This window comes from Globicephala melas, chromosome 8, assembly GCF_963455315.2.
Source record: "Globicephala melas chromosome 8, mGloMel1.2, whole genome shotgun sequence".
Lineage (NCBI taxonomy): Eukaryota > Metazoa > Chordata > Mammalia > Artiodactyla > Delphinidae > Globicephala > Globicephala melas.
Genome location: NC_083321.1, coordinates 18,892,153 through 18,916,735, shown reverse-complemented (window position 1 = coordinate 18,916,735; position 24,583 = coordinate 18,892,153). Strand labels below are relative to the sequence as shown.

General features: G+C 37.4%; 1 protein-coding gene across 16 annotated transcripts in view; it reads right to left on the bottom strand.

Moving 5' to 3' along the window:
* The window catches only part of LRRC4C (leucine rich repeat containing 4C), a 1,216,832-nt gene that overhangs the window by 244,540 nt on the left and 947,709 nt on the right, over positions 1-24,583 (bottom strand). For 14 of the 16 annotated variants that reach the window (XR_009564875.1, XM_060303337.1, XM_060303327.1 and 11 more), the window contains one exon: positions 20,078-20,177. The gene's annotated coding sequence lies outside the window, so the exon portion shown is untranslated. Of the gene's footprint in view, positions 1-413; positions 514-20,077; positions 20,178-24,583 lie in introns of all 16 variants that reach the window. The other 2 variants (XM_060303330.1, XM_060303331.1) reach the window with 1 other exon arrangement.

Below are 24,583 nucleotides of genomic sequence, written 5' to 3'. Positions count from 1 at the left end.
CACACCCCATCTCTGCATTATACTAATCTGCTTAGAATACTGGGGGTGGGTTGGTCATCAAGAACTCATGGTTGTGGGCAGGGTATGTGGTTCTTTTCCCATGTACTAAATATGTATAAATTATCTCATGTATGCCTCAAATAATTATTCTGGAGTACTGTTACCCACTTTTAAAATAAGAAGAAACTAATTTACTTGTCCGAGATTTTACCTTGTAAGCAACAGAGATGGGATTTTAATCCAGGTAGAGTAATATCGTATCTTAGGTCCAAGGAGTTGGTTATAATCATCATGCTATACCTTCCTTACTAACACCCTAAATATAGACTTCTAAAGACTAGAGGGTAAGATCATCTGATAAAACCTATCAGACTGGACTGTACTGCTAGGTTCTGTGTTTTACTAATGCCTACCTGCTAGGGCTTCAGTAGGACCTTGTTCTAGGTGGCTGGAACACGTGCACAGTTAGGAGAAGGACAAGAATCCAAGCGTGCAGATAAGGAGGAAGGTTTCCTACAATAAGATGAGAGGAAAATAATAGCATCTCTGAGCCAAGAATCGCTGGCTTACAGAGTGTTACAGACAGAAGTCAAGCCTAGTGCCATGTTCTAACTCAGGGTCATTATATTTTTGCCAGGGTCAAAGGATCCCAAATGACAATTTATAACTGCATCAATAAGCATGTATGCCTCTATTTATAGGGAGTTATCACAAGGCTAAAATATCCACTCTGATCTTAGAGCTGACATGTTGAAAAATCAAAACACATCAGCTCATGCCATGAATAATATCTGTTTAAACAGTAAAGCAAATAACCTTTGATTAGTATGGCTGGCATTGATTTAGACATCACACTTCTGTCAGTGTTTAGCTGTACAAGACAGTTACAGAAGCATCAAGCACGTCTCTTTAAATAAAACAAGGAATGCAGCTAAATCTTGAGTGTTAACCTAAATTAACTGAATCCAAAATAGATTTCTGATCTGTTGATCCCCTGCTCACAGGTTGTTCAGAATATCCTAAACTTAGAATTATCTCTCTAAGGCTAGGGACCCTGTGAACAGGAAACTTGAAAAATCAGTTGTTTCTTACAACTTAAAATTTATCTAAACTATTGGATGAAAACCCACAGATTAATAGCAATAGCTAATCTTTTTAAAGCACTAATTGTGTGTTAGGCGATGTATTAATTATGTCATCTAATCATCACATCTATCTTAGGAAGTAACTTAAATGTCTAATATATAGCTAAAAAATTGAATCGACGTTTGGAAATGATAAGGAAATTACAGAAGTATCCACAGGCAGGTGGTGGTTGAGCACGGCCTGGGACCCAACTCTGTCTGACTCAGGAGTCCATGAATTAGTCTTTGTGCAAAATGGAGTTTTGTGTGCCAAAGGTCAGGAAAATGTCACTTTTCCTTATGAACCCCCAGATCTCCTTCACAGTACATGGAAATGGCCTCCTTGCTTCTTTGGAGGTGTTTGTTCCTTGAAAGCAGGGATTCTGTCTTTCCTCTCAATATCTCAAATATCAGCATAATTTCTGGCTCATAGTAACACTCAATAAATAGGTGATGGGAATGCATGAACAAATGACAAGCTTTGTCTATTTGTTTCTGAAGATCAGCAGATTGATACTTTTAAAATTTTATTCCATTCACATAACTGATCTATGGAAGAAGATCTACACCTACATAATAACCCCTCTTAGAACAGCTCACTTTTGTCAGGCACTGCTCTTAGCACTTACACATATTATCTCTTCTAAGCATCAAACAAAGGTGTGATATGCCACTATCACCCCATTCTGAGATGCGGTGAGGGAACTGAAGCAAAGTTAAGCAACTTCTCTAGGACCTTGGAGTAAGAAGTTAAAAACACGGTCTTTGAACACAATCTTATTTTCAAGCCTACCGACCCAACTACTGAACGATATTTCGCCTGAGAGCCCAAACTACAGTTTATAGACTTCCCAGTATTGTAACTCCCCTATTTTCACTAGGCACATGTTGGAAATTGTTGTATCTGAAGTCACAAAACTTATCACCATTTACTATATATTAGCAGGAGCAGAAATAAAATGGGAAATAAATGAAAAAAAATTTACTCAAATGAGTTGAAAATTTACATCCACACAAAAACCTGACCAGAGAGGTAGCAGCTTCATTCACAATTGCTAAAAATTGGAAGCAACCAAGATGCTCTTCAGTAGGTGAAGAGACAAACAAGCTACGGTACATGTATACAATAGAATAGTATTCGCTGATAAAAAGAAAGGAAGTATCAAGTTATAAAATGACATGAGGGAACATTAACTGCATATTGCTAAGTGGAAGAGATAATATGAAAAAATGATGTAGTTGATGATTCCCAAATATATGACATTTTGGAAAAGACAAAACTATAGAGACAGTTAAAAGATCAACGATTGCCAGGAGTTAGGGAAGTGAGGGGGTGATGCATGAATAGTTGGAGCACAGAAGAACAGGGGATTTTTAGGGCAGTGAAAATATTCTGTGTGATGGTGGATATATGACATTATGCACTTAGTAAAAGCTATAGAACTTATAACACAAAGAGTGAACTCCAACATAAACTATAAACTTTAGTTGATAAAAATGTATCAATATTGGTTCCCCAATTATCATCAATCATAAAAAATGTACCATGCTAACGCAAGATATTAATAATAGGGGAAATCGTGTGTGTGTGTGTGTGTGTGTGTGTGTGTGTGTGTGTGTGTTTGTGTATGTGATAAAGAAGGGGGCATATGGGAACTCTGTACAATCTACATAATTTTTCCGTAACCTAAAACTGCTCTAAAAAATAAAATCTATCAAAATTAAAAAAATATAAATGAATTACTTAATTAAAAAATTTAAGACACAAACCATTCAGGTGATCTAGAGTGTTCTTGAAGACATGGACCTTTCTTCTTGATAAGGTTAAAGAGTTTCTAGCAGCTCTCAGCTTAAATACTTGGTTATAATTTTTCATTTACAGTTAAGCTTTAAATAGTAAAAAGAAAAAAATGCACCATCTAGATTTATTGTTCTGAAAAATTATACACAGAAGAAGCAAACCAAAGTAATGACAAACATTGTCGAACACCTACTATGTGCCATGCTCCACCGGGAGAGAAAAATAATTATTTGTCTTGAATATAATTCCAGGACAAGAACAATTTGCTGAGTGCTCACAAAATGTCATGCCCCATGACAGAATAGAGGACCAAGGCCTAGCTGTTGTCCTGGAAAATCTAGCCATGGAAGTAGAAAGGAGATCTCAATAAATTAATCTACTACAGCCACTAGTCACTTGGTTAAAATAAAGGCAGGTATAATGGGTTGTAACAGAAGAGAACATAGCTCTCAGAGAGCATGTAGCCTTACTAGGATGATAAGACAAAATCATGAAAAAGAAAATTACACAAAGACAGGATGTAATCCAGAGATAGACTACATAGCCTTCCATAGTTGCTCTGCATAATCAATTCAACTGGGGTTGGAATATTCCACAGATAAATGGAAACTTACACTTTATAATTAATATGGATGTTTTATCACTTTCTGCATAATATCCTATGTATGGTGCTTGTCTTGAACTAAATAATTTCATTACAAGTCATTTTAGATTTAGGTAGTTAATTCAAAAACATTTTGCTTTAAAATATAGAAGTCAGAAAAATAGATGCTCTTAAGAGACATTGAAGATTTATGGGGAAACTGAAATGAATATTGATAGATTAAGAATGCACTTTGCTTTGATTCCATCACAAATCCTTCAGCTCTAGTCCTTTTTTGAATGAAAAATTTAACAGACAGAATCCAAGCCAGGAAAAAAAAAGCCTATGCAATAATTATTTGGAGATAAAGGAAACAACAGTGGTAGAGGATAGCAGGGTATTTAATTTCAAAATAGGTGAACACTGACTTTGAACCTCCAGCAATAATAAACACGGTCTAAACAGCAACGCTACAACCCAAATGAAAAAAGAATTGCAATGTTGATTCATATGACAGGATGGAATGGCCCTTTAATGAAGTCTACACTGTACCTGTCACAAAGAATTGGTACTACATGAGCTCAGAGCTATGCCTTCTGTCCCCCAGACCAAGTCTTCCAGAATGAGGGACTTTATGGGATTTGATTAGGGATTCTCCAGGCAAATCATAGGGAAACTAAAATGAAATGTTATTTCTGTAACAGACACATGACAGCAGGATCTAGATTCACAAATGACTCTGGGGAAAGAGGAAAGACTGCATCAGAGACTTAACATGGATTTATATTTTAAATTGTTCTGAAACCGGCAAGACAAGGAAGAGAAGGAAGGGGTTAAGGTAGGGTTAAGGTATCTAGAAGGATAGAGGAGATAAAAATGGAAGCAAGAAAATTTTGGTCATCTTTTATGGGAAGGGTTGGGAATATGTCTGGAAAAAACCGGAATAACAGCAGCAAGATGGTTCAGGGCCCCATTGCTCCAGGCTTCTGGAAGTTTTGAAGACATGACAACCATGGAAGATAAAAATGTCAGAAAACCAAGTCACCCTGTGTCCAGTTGGCTAGAAGAAGAACACAGCTCTCATTTATTTACAGACAATGAATCTTCCTGGCAGAATAACCTTTTTCTCCTAAGGGAACAGAGCAGGCCATTGACCTTCAGTTAAGAATTATCTTGAAGGGCAGGACAAATGAGTAACCTGGAGATGGCTAGGAGTGGAAGAGCTGGTGAAGGAAGAGATAAATCTTCCTTCTGAGAGTTACTTGTTCATTTTTCTTCATCATAGATGCTTTCCTAAATAGTCTGTCAATAGCTGACCTCAGATTCCTGCTGATTCCTTCTCTGAGACTCTCAGATAAAAAAGTCAACTGGACCAACTCACAAGATGACCCCCTTGTCCATCCTGAATCTAGTCTCACGTACCACCTCAAGCAACCACAAAGATACTCCTGGCTCATGACCATGTGACCAGGTGATACACAGCAGGTAGAGAATAGAAGAGACAAAGAGAAGAAAGAGAAGAAGAGGGGACAGTGGGGGAGGCAGAGGGAAGCAGTGGTTTATTACCCTTTGGCAGTCTTTCATGCCCTCAGTGGGTTTCACTATTACCTCAAGTCAGAGGAGTAAGCACATTGCATGAAACTATGATCTGGGGAAAGGTAATTTTGTACTGTATCTATTTCTTTTTTTGTAATGCATCGCCCATCAATCATGATGGTCTCAATGGTAATTCTGAGCCTTTACCAATGATCCAACTGTCAGTCTAGAGATACTTAGTTTTATTATTTTTTACTTATCCTTTTATTGGAGGTCTATAATGATATGATAAAAATAGGTAACGTTCACAATTATCTTTAAAGAAAGCAACCTCATACTTTTCATCTGTGATATGTTCTAAAATGTGTATAGTTAAGGAATGCTTTTATTTAATTCAAATACCTTATACTCCAAGACAGCCCTCTTCTGCATAGATATTTGGTGACTGACCTTTGCACTGCTTGTTTGAAATTACCAATGCGAGCTGTGGCAGTAATCCTCAGGCCCCTACTTTGTGAAGCCCTGTGCTACAAAGCACTGATCAGGCACTCAGTTTCTTCATAATGTCTTCTGGGTACAAGGTCCTGTACCAGATGCTTTCTTTCTCATATCTCACCTTTTCTAACTAGATGGCATAAAGGAGAAGAACTGGAGATCAATATCAAAACCAAGAAAATCTGAAAATATATCCAGTCTAGCATTGTAGAAAGAGCAGTGGATTGGTAATCAAAGACCTATATTGGGGTTCCAATAGGTCACGTAGGTGTACAACCTCGAAGATATTCTTAACTTTTCTACATTTTCTAAAAATCGGATTCCAACATATTTGCTTGTAGTTTTCAACTACTTAGAAAGTCTTTGATGTGCTTATTAAAGTATAGATTTCTGGGACCTAAACCCAGATATTCTGTCCACTTGATCTTTGATAGGACCCAGAAATATGGGTCCTATCTCATGTTTTCTGGAAGCAGCTCTTTGTTCACACATTATCTACAGGGTTATCTTGAAGCACATCAAAGACCATGTAGGAGTTTCTCATATTATAGCATAAAAATTGTTCCTGGCTCTATTCTGATCTTTTTTCTTATTGATTTATACACTTCAGAGACCTTGGTTTTGAAATCTCTGAATAATTTAATTGAGCATATTCATGTTTATAATTTCCTTCCCTGTTCTCTTTATCATATACCTTACTACTAAGGAAATGTAACACTTCTGTTCCTCTGGTGCAAAATGTCCCTTCTATTTTTATATTTAAAATAAAAATTTGGGGCTTCCCTGTGGCACAGTGGCTAAGAATCCGCCTGCCAATGCAGAGGACACAGGTTCAAGCCCTGGGCCAGGAAGATCCCACATGCCGCGGAGCAACTAAGCCTGCGCACCACAACTACTGAGCCTGCACTCTAGAGCCCACAAGCCACAACTACTAAGCCTGAGTGCCACAACTACTAAAGCCCGGGCACCTACAGCCCATGCTCTGTAACAAGAGAAGCCATTGCAATGAGAAGACCATGCACCACAATGAAGAGTAGCCCCCGCTCGCCGCAACTAGAGAAAAGCCCGCGCACAGCAACGAAGACCCGACGCAGCCAAAAATAAATAAATAAATAGAATTTTAAACAAATGAAAATGCAACCTATAAAAAAAATAAAATAAAGATTTGTTTACATCTCTGCAACTACCCTTACTTTGCCTTCAGAGGCATTCTTTTAATTACTTAAACTAAAAGAATTGGGATGTATAAGGGGTGATGTGGGAGAGGAATTAGAGGAAGTTTTAAATATAAGAGTACAGATTTATGCCAAAATATTAGAGAAGGTATAGAATATTTAATGGAGAAACACACTAGTAAAAATGGGCATCTATTTTTCACATTAAAGCTTGGTGATATGTATTAGATGCTTATCCTATTCTTTTTTCTTTTTAACATCTTTATTGGAGTATAATTGCTTTACAATGGTGTGTTAGTTTCTGCTTTATAGCAAAGTGAATCCGCTATACATATACATATGCATATACATATACATATATCCCCATATCTCCTCCCTCTTGCATCCTATTCTTTTAAGTGATAAAAAGAAGTAAGATAAATTAAGGGAAGAAATCTGCGACATGATTTTGTGAGCAAACCTTTCACTTGCCTTTTGACATATAATTTTAACACATTCCAGTGACCTCAATATCATTTATGATTTGTTGAAGATGTAAAAATAAAAAAGAAATATAAGGTTCCATAGAGGGTATTCTATTTGAGTTACAATGCATCTTAATGTTTTGTATTACACAACTATTAATAAGATGCAGAGATTTTTCTTATATTGAAACATGAACCACGCATAGAATCAACACAAATATATTGGCAGAAAAGTAACCTGAGCTTTAACATACTGTAAATTGAAAACATACTTCAAATCTGAAAGACATCTAAAACTTACTAGGATTTTATAGGGCTTGTCATTTAGATGAACTCAATGACACGTACCATAAGATTCAGATATCCTGTGATTTATAACACGGATTTAAATGATCAGGATGATTTATCATCCCCTACCCAAACTCTGGAAACGTTTCAAATAGATATAATTTAAAAAGCGGTTTTTATCTTCTAATCTCAGTGTGACAGAGAGTGTTCATAATGTTTTGATGACGAGGTGGAGAAAAACTTTTACTTCAAAAAATGAATTTAGGAAATAGTGTAATTAAGCAAAACATATGGGGTGATATAATATTACTGGCAGTCATCCTAGGCATCAATTTTGAAGTTAACTGAAAGTGAAGAAAGTGAAGGAGTTCTGCTGTAACAAGAAAAAAAGAAAACTTTTAAAGAACTTAGACACATGAAATTTACAGCTCTGAGTAATAGAACTCGCTGTACCTACATCATCATCTCTCCGTGGATATTAAACAAAAATTAAAATTAAAATCTCCTTTGTCTGTTTTTTTGTCCAAGGATAACTGTTGACAAGTTGGAAGATCAGGAATTAGTGGGTGGGTAAAAGACATGTTTCAGAAACGGAAACTTCATTTCTCAGGACAGGGAGCTGGAAGCAAGTCCTGAACCTATTTTGAAGGAAGCACAATTTTGTCTCCTTGGACCAGTGTCCAAATGACATCTGAAAGCAGTAGGCTGAGAATGAGAAGCATGTAACTAGGATGGTGAAAGGCGCAGCAGCCTGAAATGTCAGACAAGCCAGAAAGAATTTTTAAGAATTAAAACTAAAACTAAAATTTAAATACTAGTGTGGGCAAGGCTGTAGGAAAATAAGCATTTCTACATAGTTCTGGTGGGAAAATGATTTAATTTTTCTAGAAGACAATTTTGCAATTTATCAAGAGATAACTTATGACACTGTAATGTTCCCTTTGGAAAATATAATGATGCAGTAATTAAGATGTATGTATATTTTAATTGTAAGGATGATTATAAAAATGCTTATAATATAGAAAAGAGAGAAACAGTCTGTTTCCAAAAAGATGGTATTTTGGAATAATTTTAGTTTTATGACATTATAGATTGTGAAGTGATTATAATGATGTTGTAGAAGCTTATTTTTTATTTAGAAAGAAATTTATTATATCTTGGTTAGTGGAGATAGAAAAAGGGCTTAGCAATAGGAAGAGTATGGTATAATTTTGAATAAGAGAAAAAAACGAATACCATGCATGATAAAGTATTCAGAAGAATATAAGCCAATCTGTGAATTGCTATTTTTATTACATTTATAGTACACATCAGAAACTGAAAAATATTTATTTGTTTAGTATCTATTTCACCAATTAGAATATAAACTCCATGAGTTCAGAGACCGTGCTTGCCTGGGTCACCAATGTACTCCAGTGCCTGATATGGTACAAATCAGACTTCAATAAAACTTTATTGTTGTTGTTTTATATAAAATTTAAATAAGTGTTCACTAGACCTATGTTGATCAAGTGAATAAACCTAACAATGTTATATCTAATGACGGAAACTTGTAACTAGAATTTTGGTTATTTCTGTTTTCTTATTTCTGATTGCTACTATCCTCTGACTCGTTTCCTATAATGATATATTACATGCCATGGAGAGAAAAGCATCACAGTCAAGCCAAGAACCAGCTACAGATGGTTAAACCAAGCGTAAATATACAGGTCAAGACTCAGATGAAGGGAGATGAGAAGCACCTGAGGACCTGTTTCTAGATACCACACTATTTTTCTTTTTTAACAGTTGGGAAACCAATATTATTCTTTTTTTTTTTTTACATCTTTATTGGAGTATAATTGCTTTACATGTTGTGTTAGTTTCTGCTGTACAACACAGTGAATCAACCATAAGTATACATATATCCCCTCCCTCTTGAGCCTCCCTTCCACCCTCCCTGTCCCATCCCTCTAGGTGGTCACAAAGCATTGAGCTGATCTTCCTGTGCTATGTGGCTGCTTCCCACTAGCCATGCATTTTACATTTGGTAGTGGAGATACCACACTATTAAAACCAAAGTTAACGCACAAGTAGCATTATAAAAATATGAGGGATTTTTAAAAGGGTCCACTAATCAGTCATCTCAACAAATCAGCAACAAAGTCATTATCATCATTGTTGTCAATGGCTGTGAATATTTCATTGATGGGTAAAATATCGATTTCTAACCAATTCCCTGAACACATCAAAGCTGCTTCTGAACATCGACTCTTACAGGTAACCCTCCAATTAACATAGTGGTGGAAAATGCTATTTTCCTTATGGAAATAATATCCTAATGGACATCCTAAGGAACATGATTTCTGAATTGGAACCAAACACTAAGATCAGAGTGTAATTAGAGAACAAGAGCCAGGACAGGAGGGGGATTAACAGAAACAACCAACCGATTACGTTAGAAGTTACAATGGTGATATCATGTGCTAATGGCTTTCTCTGTCAATCAATTTTTCACTAGTAGTGAAAGTGAAATGGAACCATCCCAAACCTTCATGTCACAGGAATAGCAGCTAGAGGAATTGGAGCAGTTTAGTCTATAAGTCTATAAGACTATAAGAAAACACCCAGAAGGGGCATTTCCTCACTTCAAATACACAGCATGCCAACACATGGAAGGCATTTTAGACTTTCAAAAAATATGTCTAGAAAGGACAAGATTAAGACCAATGGTTAGAATCCCAAGAATACTGCCTAAAGTTCACTCCAACGTATAATTTCTGAAGTTGGAGATGATCTACAGGTGAATTATATCCAATTTTCCTGCGTTTTATAGAGACCTGGGAAATACTGATATATCTTCCTCAACAGGTTGAGAAGAAGCACCTCAAGTGGAAAAGTATGATTTCCTGATGGTCTTGTGATTTCCTCAGCCATAGCAGAGTACCTGGCACGCTGTAAACCCACACCAACTATCCCAGGCATAAGCAGATTTTTCCCCATCACTGGGAAGCTTCTTTCCCAGTTTCCCTGGCTAACTCCTAGGTCTTGGTTTGGACAGTACCTCCTTCTAAAATCTTCACTGATTTCAAAATCTGGATTAGAACCTCCAATAGCATCCTCTACTTCCTGTGTCCTACACTAGAGTGACTCAGGTTTCCTAATTTTCTTTCTCCCTTACCAAACTATAAATTCCAGGAGGATAATTATCATGTCTTTTTTATTGAAGAAATTTGGTATGTAACATTGTGTAAGTGCTACAGGGTAAGTTGCAACACTATCCAGTGACAAGACTTCCAAGACTCAAAAGTTCCATTATCTTTGAATATTTCACCAAATTCTCTAAATAGTTGTTTTTGTACACCTTCATGGTCCCATAATAATTTTTAAATTGTATTTAAAGTGTGTGTGTATGTGTGCGCACACACACACACACAGCTACATAGAGCAGTTATAGGATTCATTATAGTTTAGAGGACTGTGGTTTTCTAATTTTCTTTCTCCCTTACCAAACTATAAATTCCAGGAGGATAAGTAGCATGTCTATGTTTTTATTGAATAAATTTGGTATGTAACACTGTGTAAGTTTAAGGTGTCCAGCGTGTTACTGTGATGCATGTATATTTTGTGATGTAATGTGATTGCCATTGTAGTGGTATTTATCATACTGCATAATGATATTGTACAATATCACTGTCTATATTCACTGTACTGTGCATTAGATGTATATGGCTTATTTACAATTGATTACAAGTTTGGAACTGTAAACACCATCAATCTTATTCCTCTTCCACATCTCCTGGTAAGCACCATTTTACTCTCTGTTTTTTATAGGTTTAACTGTTTTAGATTCCACATATAAGTGATATCATACAGTGCTTGTCTTTCTCTGACTTATCTCGCATAGCATAATGTGCTCAAGGTCCAGCCATGTTGTTGTAAATGGGAGGATTCATTTTTAAAATTTTATATCTCCATTGCTTAGTATAGAGTGCCTGCACATAGCAAGTGCTCAATAAATATTTGTTAAATGAAAGACTAATTGTTAGCTGTTTACAAGGCATGAATCAATAAGCTCTCAGAAATCTGAGTCTGTGTTTTCTCTTTCAAACTCATGCTCTGCCACAGAAAGCAATCTACATGGTGAGAAGGATTAGATTTAATTATTTTTTTTAAAATTGTTTTCCCTGATACATTTCTTATACCTTGGCATCAATATGCAGTCTCTCTCTCTCTCTCTCTCTCTCAAACACACACAGAGAGTAAGCTCTTATCTTACCACAAACATCTGCATTTTCTTGAAGAACACAGTACAAACAGGGCGTTCACCTGAAATGTTATACTGATGGAGCAGTGTGTCATCCTGTGCCTGCTTTGCATTCACTAATAGTTATGCAGGATGTGGTCCACAGAACCATGTGGCTTATTTTGGCTATCACTTACCCTTTGAGTATCTTTGGTAATTGTCTGGGTTGACAGAAGGCACCAACATCTCATATTAGATGTTCCAATGGGTGCATCATGTGTTGATTGCTTTCTCTGTCAATTCATTCTTGTTGCCCAGTAATGAAATCGATATGAAACTATTACAAATGGGTAGTTCATCAAATCTAAAGCAAGATGGACAGGCTATTTCTTCTGAGTGGGGAATATTCCACATGGATGTTCTTTACCCCCTGTAGACCCAGGCACCTGCACATGTTCTGGCAGGAAGGGGAAACATAATGAAATGAAAAGGTGTAAAATATTCTCCAGTATATGAACACTGCGTGTATAAACTCATAATCTGATGATTCATAAGGAACTACAGCCAAATCTGTTGTGTGTTTTTGTTGTATCTGGTATCTGCATCACTCTGCCTATAATATATATGAAATACTACATTTGTTCTGAAATAAGTAGCTATACTTCTTGTCGCTTTCGGACAAAGAGGAGAGGGACCGAAGAAAACATGGAAAAATGGGTAGGGAGGTTGAAAGTGAAGGAAAGTCAGTTAACTAAACAGTGGATGCTAGAGTTTCAGACAACCATCTGAGAAGAGAACATTGAATACAAATAGGGTTCAGTGGTCTCCTCCCACATCCAGTGCTGAGAGAGTCTTAATTTTCAGGATCCCAATGGCAAACTGGATTTCACTATGTGTTTACACTATGCCCTTTTTTGTCTCTACTTGCCAATGTAATAAAAGTTGGTATCACATAATGCCCTGACTGTTAGAAAAATACTTATTCTAGATGTTTCAATAACAAGTTCATATTTTTGAAGGGTATTTGGCATTTTTTGTTTTCAAAATGATTTGTTTGACCCTTCTAACTACCCTGTAAAGTTGTCCAGGCAAATATATTTTATTCCCATTTTAGCAGAGAAAACTGAGACTTATGCCTACAGAGTCTACTGATGACAAAATGGAACTAGAATCCATATCTCCTGACCCAGTTCAATATTCTAGCCATTAATTTTCCAGAAGATATAACATCTAGAAATATGATAAGAATTCACTTAGACAATTGTCAAATTAGGAACATAAAATCTTCACTTTATCAAAATAGATAACAAAATTTGTTCATTTTTATCTCTCTTCCCCCAAACAATAATCAATCCAAGACCATCCCAAATGGGTCAGAGAGCTGATATACATACAAGGGGCAAAGGAAAGAACTAACACTTTTGGAAAATCTCTTACGGACTGAGTTCAATACCAGGCATGTGAAAGGCAGTAAGTAACTTGTCTTAATGGCTGGTAGAAGGTAGATCTGTAATAATAAGGCCAATCCCATCACACCACATTACCTCCAATCTACTTACAATGGCCTTAGCAGAAAGTATATTTGCAACTTCTTGCCTATTATAGATAATCTATTATTCAGTTGGAAACAATTTGACCCTAGTCCAGGCTGATTTTTGTGATGAAGTTGAACTTAGGTGTGAGTTACAATGTGGATGATCTTCTCACCATATGACTTGACCCAATATGCTTACGTTTTCTGGGTGTTATTTTCATCCTATAAAATGAGTGATTTGAATAAAATTATTTACATTGTTTATTCTAGCTCTAAAATCACATCATGTGGTTTTATATAGTTCCTTGACATGTGATATACAGTACAAGCTAAGTGGTTATGGTGGCATGTGTTTCCACAACAACTGATATCATAATTAGGCAGGAATTAAAATGCCAGCTTTAGACAAACCAAGTTTGTAACCAAACAGGACCCTATGAAGCCTTCCCAGAAGAGACTCCCACCCATGTCCTCTGCCTGCCTTTTGTCTGTAGAAGAACTTTAGCCAAAGAATAAATTTAATCAGAGAAGTGAGAAAATGCAGAAAGAAAGGAAAATAGTCAAACAATACAAAATAATAATAATTTAACCATTAAACAAAGTCAAGGACCTTTAGTTCTTCCTCAAGGACTATAGATAATATTCTGAGCCATGTCTTTTGAGATGTTTTGCAGATACTGAAACCCCACCAGGTGGAAGAAGTTAACTGTATGCTGCCCACAAGCTAATAGACCCCAAACCAGTTGGAACCAGAAGGTTGATGATGCTGACTCCTGATTACCTCACCACCGACCAATCAGAAGGTCCACGAGCTGACCACGCCCTGCTCCTTGAACACTGTAAGACTCCTCGCTACCCGCTCCAGGGCTGGACACACAGTCTTGAGGGCATTCGCTCTCTGTAGCCCCTTTTGCCTGGCAAAGCAATAAAGCTAGTCTTTCCTACTTCACCCAAAACTATTTCTGCATTTCTATTCGGCATCGCTGAACAGAGGCCGAGTTTCAGCAACAGGTGGGCTAGTCACAGATTTACAGTTAATGTTACTAAATAGGTCACAAGTATAACCCAGGAAACAATATATGTTCCACAAGCTGTGATGAACATTAAAGAACACATTTCAAACTCATCATTTATCTATATTTTTAAATAAAAGTTATACAGAATAAGATCATTTACTTGCTGACTAATGCGGATACACTGGTTTCTATAAACAAATAAACATTAACATAAAGCCAATGTGGCAAATGACAATTGGACAGTCAGTGTCAAATTGTGGAACGACAGGTCAATAGAACAGAAAAACCCAATAGAACAAAGACTTTAGTTACTCCATTTTTTCCCCCTCTATTTGAAAGAAACCAGATCTGACAGTCCAAGTTTCAAGATGGCCTTTTGCTTATGCTACCATAAACAAAATATTAATCAGTGTCATAAATCTTAGACATTGGGGTAAATCAAACTCAGTCTCTAGGGATGCAGAAAATGAAGTCCAAAGAGGTGAAGTGATGTTCAAAATTATACAGATTTGGTTCCCAGAAAGAACCTCCACTCTCCCTATTTCCAAAATTCAAGGCCAGTGAAATTTTTTCCAATACACCCTGTGCATTGTTTTCTATATCAGGTTTACAGATTCCTGCAACAATAGCCCTCAAGGTTTTCATGGCTCCTTTCCACAGTGACTGTGTGCCTTGCACTGTTCAATGAGACCAAAGCATACAGGGTACAAGCAGAGACTTTAAAAGTGCTCGAGGGCTTTCCTGGTGGCGCAGTGGTTGAGAGTCCGCCTGCCGATGCAGGGGACACGGGTTCGTGCCCTGGTCCGGGAAGATCCCACATGCCGCGGAGCGGCTAAGCCCGTGAGCCATGGCCGCTGAGCCTGCGCGTCCGGAGCCTGTGCTCCGCAACGGGAGAGGCCACAACCGTGAGAGGCCCGCGTACCGCAAAAAAAAAAAAAAAAAAAGTGCTCGTGCATAATAGGGTCACTTCCATTCTTTGTGCTCTTAGAATCTGCTGGCACCACGTGAATAAGCCCAGTAAGTCTAATCTGCTGACTGATGGAAAACTTGAATCCAAGATGTCCTTGTCATACCACTTCACCTCCAGAATCCTAGTTGACCCACAGGTGGCCTAAGATGCATGAGTCCAGCTGAGGTCAGCAGAATATGGCTTAATTGAGCCCTGCCCAGTTGACCCACACAATCAAAGCTAAATAAAGAGTTGTTATTTTAAGCTACTAGATTTTGTGGTGATCTCTGAAATAGTGCAAACCCACGGATATAATCAGGGAGTGGCACCATCCCACCAGTTACCAAGCCAGACGTTTTGACTTCTCGCTCTCCCTCACGATTACCCTCCACATGAAATGATGCATCCAGCCCTGCAATTCTGCCTCATAAATTACTCATTCTGACTCATAAATGAACTGCTGCTTTCCTCGTAATTCCTCTGCCTCTGTCCTAGCCCAAAACGCCATTATCCCTTGCCTGAATTTGTTTCGTCACACAGCCTGTCAGCTAGTAGTCCTGTCTCCATTCCTGCTAGCCTCCAATTCATCTTCCACTCTACGGTCAAGTTCTACAATTCATATCTGACAATAATATCCCCTTGTTCAAAATTTTCCGTGGCCTTCCGTTATTCTTAAAATACAATCCAGACTTCAAATCGTGGTGAGGCACATATTCTCCTGTTCTTTTTAGTGCAGAATTTTTCTTTCAAAATATAAGTGAGCAGGCATTCTGCCCTCGGAACTGGAGGTACCATTTCCCAAGGTGCTCATGTTACCAATTTCTCAACAATGGAATGTAGACAATTGTCAGTGTCTTAAAAGGAAATTGTGTATTGTCTATTTCCTCACTTCCTCCTGCAGGGTGGAAACTAGATGTGGTGCAAGGGAGCTAATGGACCGTATGGCTATGTAGATGGCACCCTAGGGAATGAAGGAGCCCCAAGAAAGAAGGAACTTAAGTCTCTAGGTGATCAGGTTGAGTAGAGCTGGCTACCCACAACAGATCACTCACCTTTCTTCATATGGGTGCATGAGAGAAAAATAAGCTTCTATTTTGTTTGAGATACTGTATATGAGGTCTCTTTTTAGAGTTTCTTAGCTTATAGCCTAGTGAATATACATTATTTCCATGGATTGCCACATATGGCTTCTGTCACTGTGTGGGCCCCACTTTTTTCCAATCTCCTCTTCACCCTCTGAAGCTATAATCATCAGCTACTTACTTCCTAGAACACCCACCAAACATTTTACCTGAGTCTTTCCTCTTAGTCAATGCTTTTCCACCTCTATCCTTCCTCTTTATCTGACTAAATGCTACCCAATCTTAGGCCTATAGTCAATATTTTTCCTATAAACCTTCCCTATTGTCCCCCAAGTCTGGACAATTTTTTCCTTTCATGTGTGACTATCATATTCTGACTCATTCTATTAAGGCACAGAGCACATTATTTTGCATCAGTTCGCTTGTCTCTGACTAAATGCTACATTTTGTAAATGCAAAAACAATGTCTCTTTCATTCACCATCATGTGTCCAAATGATAGTGTGATGCTTGGTATGTATTGGGCATTATACATATTAATTGAATAAATTAATGAAAAAGTATAAAAAAAGACTAAAAGAAATGTATTTGAAAATAAATAGTAGTTATTTCTAGGTAGTAGGGATATAAGGGATTTTTAAAATTTTTGTTTATTTCAGTATTTTCCAAAGTCTCTAGAGGGTGCATATGTTACTTTCATAATCACAAACCACAATATAACAAAATATTTTTTCTAAAGTATATATTGGAAACAAAAGCTGACTTCTAATTTTGATGTACACACAGCCATGAATATAAACATTAACTGGATAAAATATACTTCTGCCTACTAGTTACAACAAATATTGCATGCCCAGGCTAGCAACAAGGAAATCTGAAATACTGTAATTGACCAATTTTGAAGGTCTATCCCTGGAGAGATGAAGAAAATCAATAGGGGCTGCTTCTCCCTTTCTCTAAGATGAATTTGTGTGTAATAGGAGATACACTGCGGATGATGGATGTGGGCTACATATATTCCCTTGGAGCTTGTTTGCAAAGGCTTATTTGTCCTGTCTTCCACCTAAGTTTTCATAAACGCTTTAAGGATTAGAGTTGTTTTGCAACTGAAATTTTACTCTCTGGAGAGACTGTGAGAGAATCTTATGGTCTAGTCTCAGGACATTTGCATAGGATTGCATTTTATAATTGAAAATGTAAAAACTACCCCATTTATTCTAGCCCTTAGAACAAATTAGTAAATGTCCAGCTCATGTGGATTTGAGAAAGCAGAGCATCTATTGGAAGTATTTACTCCTCACACGTGGGAACAAACATCAGACATGTTGATTTCTTTGTCAGCAGCTGGAAGATACTCTATTGTTATCCTTTTTGCCCTTGAAATAGTTAGGATGATTTGATTGATTTTGGTTGGTGTACATTCACTTTTGGATTTCCCATTGCTAAGCTCATTCTTCGGGATGGTAATCTTTCATTGCATTGAATCAAAGGAAATCTCCCCCCAAATCATCAGTTTAATGAGGACTGGTCATTCATTCTGATGAGTTTTCCTCATTTTCTCTCGGAATGAGGACAAATGTCACAGATACATTATACACAGAGAAAGGCTGGGCTAAGATGAAGGCAGAAATTAATTTAATCTCCTGCTCTAGCTTCAACTACCTACATCATTCAAACCAACAACAGCAACACAAAATTAATAGCTCGACATACTTTTGTATTTAACCTTGAAATATGGTCAGGCAATTTCAACCAATTCAACATGCAAATTCAATCAGTATAAAGAATCCATTAGTGATTGAGACCAATTTATTAACCCAAGAAATATAAACTCTTTGTAACTGCATCACACATTCTATACTTATAACTCAGGTGAAGAGCATGAAGGAATTGGCAAAGAGGATCAAAACATTGGGAGGGTATTTATTAAAAGTACACTTAAAATATTAATTATCAACTTATTTTCAGTCATTGGTTATATGTTCAAATAAATTGCAGATAATTCACTAATATTACTTTGATAGATAAAAGGAAGAATTATACCAATCTACTTTCCATAATCTTATTTCCTTGTGTTAAAACCTTACCATATTCTACTACCAAAATGGAAAGAAATGCAATCCATCAGATTTGAGATTCCTACTAAATCTTCGATGAATTGATGATTTTCAATATAATAAATTGATTATTTCTATGATAGGAGTCAGAACCTGAACTCTGAGATCTTTTGTTGAATTTTTCCCACAACGTATCAACTAAGATTGAGTTAATGTATAACAACAAAACAAAACAAAACAAAACAAAACGTGTTTGGGGTTTGTAAGGGAGTTATTACACATTGAATTAAATCATACACTTAGTATTTAATTTTCGTCTACAAAGTCCTTTTCTAGAAACTTCCCTCTGTTTAAACACTTCTAATATCAGGAACTTTACTACTTTTAGAAACAGTTTATTCTATTCTTGGCCTATTTTATCTTTGTGTCAAGTTGTAAAGTTATTTACCTGTCATGTCACTTGAAACTCAACAGCTTGGTGGGGGAGGGGGGACTCTAATTAAGCTGTAAACGTTACAATTTTTAAACAAGGATATAGACTAAGTCATTTTAGTAAGGGCCAAAGTTAATAAGTGCAGAGTAAGATCTAGAACAGGGGTTGGCAAACTATGGCCCATGAGCAGCCTGTTTCTAAAGGCCAACGAATAGCTTTTGCATTTTAAAATTGTTTGAAAGAAAGAAAAAGTAATATTTCATAGTACATGAAAATGTATGGCATTTACCATTTAATATCCATAAATAAAGCTTTATTGGGATACAGCCACGTTCATTTGGTGACATACTGCCTATTGCTGTTAGCGCACCATGTAGAGTTGAATAATTGTGACAGACACAAGTGTAAAATAGTTTTAACATCTAGCTCTTTACAGAAAAAGAAAATTTGATCCAGTCTAGAAAAACGTTGCCCAATAGAAACATAATGTAAAGCATAAACATATTTAAAATTTTTTAGTAGCCACATTAAAAACTATAAACAGAAATGGGTAAAATTAAATTGAATAATATATTTTATTTAAGTCAAAATACCCCAAACATGATATCGGCTTAATCAATCAATATATAAAATATATAAAATATATAAAATCAATCAATATAAAAAGTATAAGTGCAATATTTTGCATTTTTTTCACATAAAACTTTAAAATTTAGTGTGTATTTCACATGCACAGCTCCTATCTATTCAGACTATCCATTTTAAGAGCTCATGACCACCTATAACCTATAACTGGCAGCTACAATATTGAGCACTGCAGGTACAGATGATAGGTCTGCTCATGTTCAGTAGCATCTCCGGCTACTAAATAATATGTTTACATTTTATTGAGTTCATGTTTCCTGCCCTATTCTCCTGATTCTCCCCTTTCCTGCTGGAGGCCTGGGTCAAGGGTGGTTTGCTGGGGTTGGGGGAGTCTCAGTTAACAGGGTGTAGAAATGAGGCACTTATTGGTGCGCTTGTAGTTCATGGCTCTGGTGGCAAAATCCTGAAAGTACACTTGTTTATTTCTACCCAAGTTAAAATTCTATATTCTGAACTGAATGTAATAATCTGGATGTTGCCTCTCGATTACAGAACAGGAAGAAATGCCATTTCTTTTGCTCTAGCGACGATTTTGCTGTTACTGTAGTCTGTCCAATTAGTTTTCTTGGCAGCTACATCTCACCATTGATTCTTATTATACACTCAGGAAAATATCACCTCTATATCTTTTTTTAAAGTGTTGCAATTAAAGCCACAGAAGCCCGACTTACCCTTAAGTAGGGCTTCTTTCCGTTCTCACTTCTAGGTTGTGATTCAGAACTATGCTCGCATGGAACACTGGTGGTTGACAAGCAGAACTGTGTTCTCCAGCTACAAAAACAAACAAAAAACAATGTCAGTATTCCCATTCTGAATGGGAAGAAAAGAGAAATTGATTGATCATATTGACTTCAGTTCATCTTATTTTATTAATAAATTGTGAGTTAATTTTTCTGAATTCTATTTTTGTTAAACGTCTTGATCATTAAAAGATAATAAAATGAGTGGCAAAACCTGTTACTGAAAGAACTCAAAAGATCACACATGATTACTTAATTCAAGCACTTTTATTTTTTGCAGACTTCTGTTCACAGAGCTGTGATTTTATAGTGTTTTTAATTTGCACAGTAATGTTTTAATGTAGTAAAATTATTCCCAGATTTTAAGATGGAATTAAACACATCAAAAGTGTACATCATTAAAAAATTCCATTTGGTTGTTTCAGATGATAACAGTATAGTTCCATGTGTTTCAGCATCTGAGCATGGCCAAGACCCGCTGTTTTAGAATATATTTCACTCTTCTTTGTCAGTGTTACCTTATTCTCTTTCCTTACTGTTTTTACATCAAACCCAGAGTGCTGAATGGATAGTATGAAGTATGAGCTCTGACTATAAAAGTGTACAAATCAGTTCCTATTTCTCTCCCTTTCAAACAATAAATTAAAGCAAATGTTAACAGTTACAGGTCTAAGAAAGAATAGTTCAAGAGTTATAATTATGGTTCTAAAACAACAGTTATATGTTACTGCTCAACGAATATTAGATATGCTCATCTTTTTCCAGTGAGGAAATTCAGTGAATATAAGAACTGACAGTAATAATATAACAATGGTAGCTAAAATTTTTATGGGGTCTTACTAGATGATAACGCTGTGCAAAGATTTCACATATGATATCTCACTGAATACTCACAACATCTCTACGAGATTACTCTCAATATTGTTCCCATTTTACAGGTGAGGAAACAGATTTATCGAGGTTGAATAATTTTTTCAAGGTTAAAAATATATAAGAACACTGATTTTCTCAAATAAAATACTGGGGTTTTTTGGTTATTCATTGAGGAACCAATGGTGAAAATACTTATTTTTGATATGATGGTCTGTTCCCTTTTAAAGTATATTTTTGTGAAAATTCTAGCTTTCTTTTTAAACCTCTAACAAAATCAACTTCTAAATATGCTGTTTATTTTCCAAAATAAGTCGATTTGATTCTGAAAAAATATATATCTGCAAAACCAGAATACAAATGACAACAATGGCACATAATAAACTGTATTGTTTTATAAATAGTGCCTTTCCCCTAAGGAACAGAAATAATGAAAGGATGTCACACTCAGACTTGAGTAATTTATAAATAATAAATAAATTGTATCATGATCACAGAATTATCATCTCCCCTACTGAACTTGCTTCTTTCCTGGTTTTCCATTTTTTTTGTGAATAAGACTGCCCTCCTCCCAGAAATGTGGGTTCAAACTCTCACAGTCTTTCACTTCTCTCCTTCCCACGTGGAATAATTTACCAACTCTTTTAATTCTGAATGAACAACAAACATATCCCTTCTTTTTCCTTTTCACCTCCAATCACCATAATCATTTTGGCTTTCCTTTTCCTGTTGCAGTTGCCTCCAAATTTAGATCCTTGATCAGGCCTCTTCCTTCTGATTCACCTTGGATATTTCTGCAAAATTCCTTTTTCTCAAGCAAAGTTCTGCATAGTAGTTAAGAGCATTAATTCTGGAGTCAAGGTACCAGGGTTCAAATTCTGCCTCCACCACTGACCCACTCGGATTCTGGGCCAGTCCCTGAAACACTAGGCCCCATTTTCTCTAACATGAGAATAATAGTATTGCCTATGTCATCAGGTTATTATGAAGACTATATAAAATAAAATCGACACAGTCCTTAAAATAGTGCCCAGAACAAAAATTATTAACTATTATTATTATATTCAGGGGAATATAATAGACACACTCAGTGGTTTTAAGTTTCTAAATGTGGCATTCAAGATCCTCGATATCTGGTTCCAATCCATTCTTGCAATCACAATTTCTCATGATGCCAACTCAATTCAATTCAACATCTGTTTAGCCAGAACCCATCTATACAATGGAGAGGATTAAAAAGCCAGACACAGTACTTATCAGTGAGGCAAGATGTGGACTGAGCCTCTTCATAAATGAGGATTTCACCAGACCGGGCCACTAAGAGAAAGGAGGAGAGAACACACAAAGCATTCACACCCACACTACACTCAGCCATACAGGACCATGTTACATATTTGCCTGTGTCCTCCCCTCCTCAAGTCTTCTTCTATGCTCTCTGCTTAGAATTCCCGTTTTCCCTTCATCAGCAACACTTATAAATCTTTTACATCTCCTAAGACTCAATTCAAAAGTTTTTTATTCAAGGAAGCCTTGATTTCACTATCTGGAAATCCTTTGCATTTTTCCTTCCCATGGCATCTTAGCCAGATCTTTCTGTGGGGCTTCATACACTCTATCTTCATAGTTATTTACGCATAAAATATAAGCTCCTTGAAATTAGGAGCTATGTAAAATTTATTTTTTACCTCTTATAACACTCGGACAATCTCTAATAAATATCTGGAAGATATTTGTGTAATTAAATGAATGTTGTTTTAAAGTCAGAAGAACTCAGGATGGAAAAGTGATTTGCTCAAGTCACTGACCCTGATTATAAGTTCCCTCAGGACAGAAATGATGTTAGCCTTGTTCATCACCATATTCCTGATATAGTATGCCACAAATAAGTATCAGACCATACCAGCGGCAGAAGTATTCACCAAAATCCAGTCTTCACAACTCCAAGGTCATTATTCGCTCCTTTAAATTATGAATTTTTGCATTATTTGAAATCTAAGAATTATACACCCTTCTCACAATTCTGTGTTAATGTGTCTATTATCTGAATATTATAGCTAAATGTATTCATTGATTTGACTTTATATAGATGATTATGGACTAATATTTATATATAGTATGTGTCTATTCTTTTATGGCTAAAAACATAATGAAAGTGTATTTGTGTTTAAACATATATTTTTCCATTTAAAGTGTATGGAAATTCTAGACTTGCATGATAGATTATTTTGGAAGGCAGCTATGCTCACCACTATACCACCAACGCACACTATAGATTCTTTTGAATTCATGTTGTAAAAGAAAGGAGGCTTGAAGTCGGAGGAAGATAGCGGAAGAGTAAGACACTGAGGTCACCTTCCTCCCCACAGATACATCAGAAATACATCTACACGTGGAAGAACTCCCACAGAACACCTCCTGAATGCTAGCAGAAGACCTCAGACTTCCCAAAAGGCAAGAAACTCCCCCACGTACCTGGGTAGGGCAAAAGAAAAAAGGAAAAACAGAGACAAAAGAATAGGAACGGGACCTGCACCAATGTGAGGGAGCTGTGAAGGAGGAAAGGATTCCACACACTAGGAAGCCCCTTCTCGGGCGGAGACTGCAGGTGGCGGAGGGGGAAAGCTTCGAAGCCGCGGAGGAGAATGCACAGCAACAGGGGTGCGGAGGGCAAAGCGGCAAGATTCCCGCACAGAGGATCGGTGCCGACCGACACTCACCAGCCCGAGAGGCCTGTCTGCTCACCCGCCAGGGCAGGCGGGGCTGGGAGCTGAGGCTCTGGCTTCCGTCAGATCACAGGGAGAGGACTGGGGTTGCCGGTGTGAACACAGCCTGAAGGGGTTAGTGCACCACGGCTAGCTGGGAGGGAGTCCGGGGGAAAAGTCTGGAGCTGACGAAGAGGCAAGAGACTTTTCTTCCCTCTTTGTTTCGTGGTGCGCGAGGAGAGGTGATTAAGAGCGCTGCTTAAAGGAGCTCCAGAGACGGGCGCGAGTTGCGGCTAAAAGCGCGGACCCCAGAGACGGCATGAGACGCTAAGGCTGCTGCTGCCACCACCAAGAAGCCTGTGTGCGAACACAGGTCACTCTCCATACCTCCCTTCCGGGGAGCCTGTGCAGCCCGCCACTGCCAGGGTCCCGGGATCCAGGGACAACTTCCCCGGGAAAACGCACGGCGCGCCTCAGGCTGGTGCAACGTCATGCCAGCCTCTGCCGCCGCAGGCCCGCCCCGCACTCCGTGCCCCACCCCCCCGGCCTGAGTGAGCCAGAGTCCCCGAAGCAGCTGCTCCTTTAACCCCGTCCTGTCTGAGCGAAGAACAGACGCCCTCCGGTGACCTACATGCAGAGGCGGGGCCAAATCCAAAGCTGAGCCCCGGGAGCTGTGGGAACAGAGAAGAGAAAGGGAAATCTTTCCCAGCAGCCTCAGAAGCAGCGGATTAAATCTCCACAATCAACTTGATGTACCGTGCATCTGTGGAATACATGAATAGACAACGAATCATCCTAAATAGAGGAGGCAGACTTTGAGAGCAAGATTTATTATTTTTTCCCCATTTCCTCTTTTTGCGAGTGT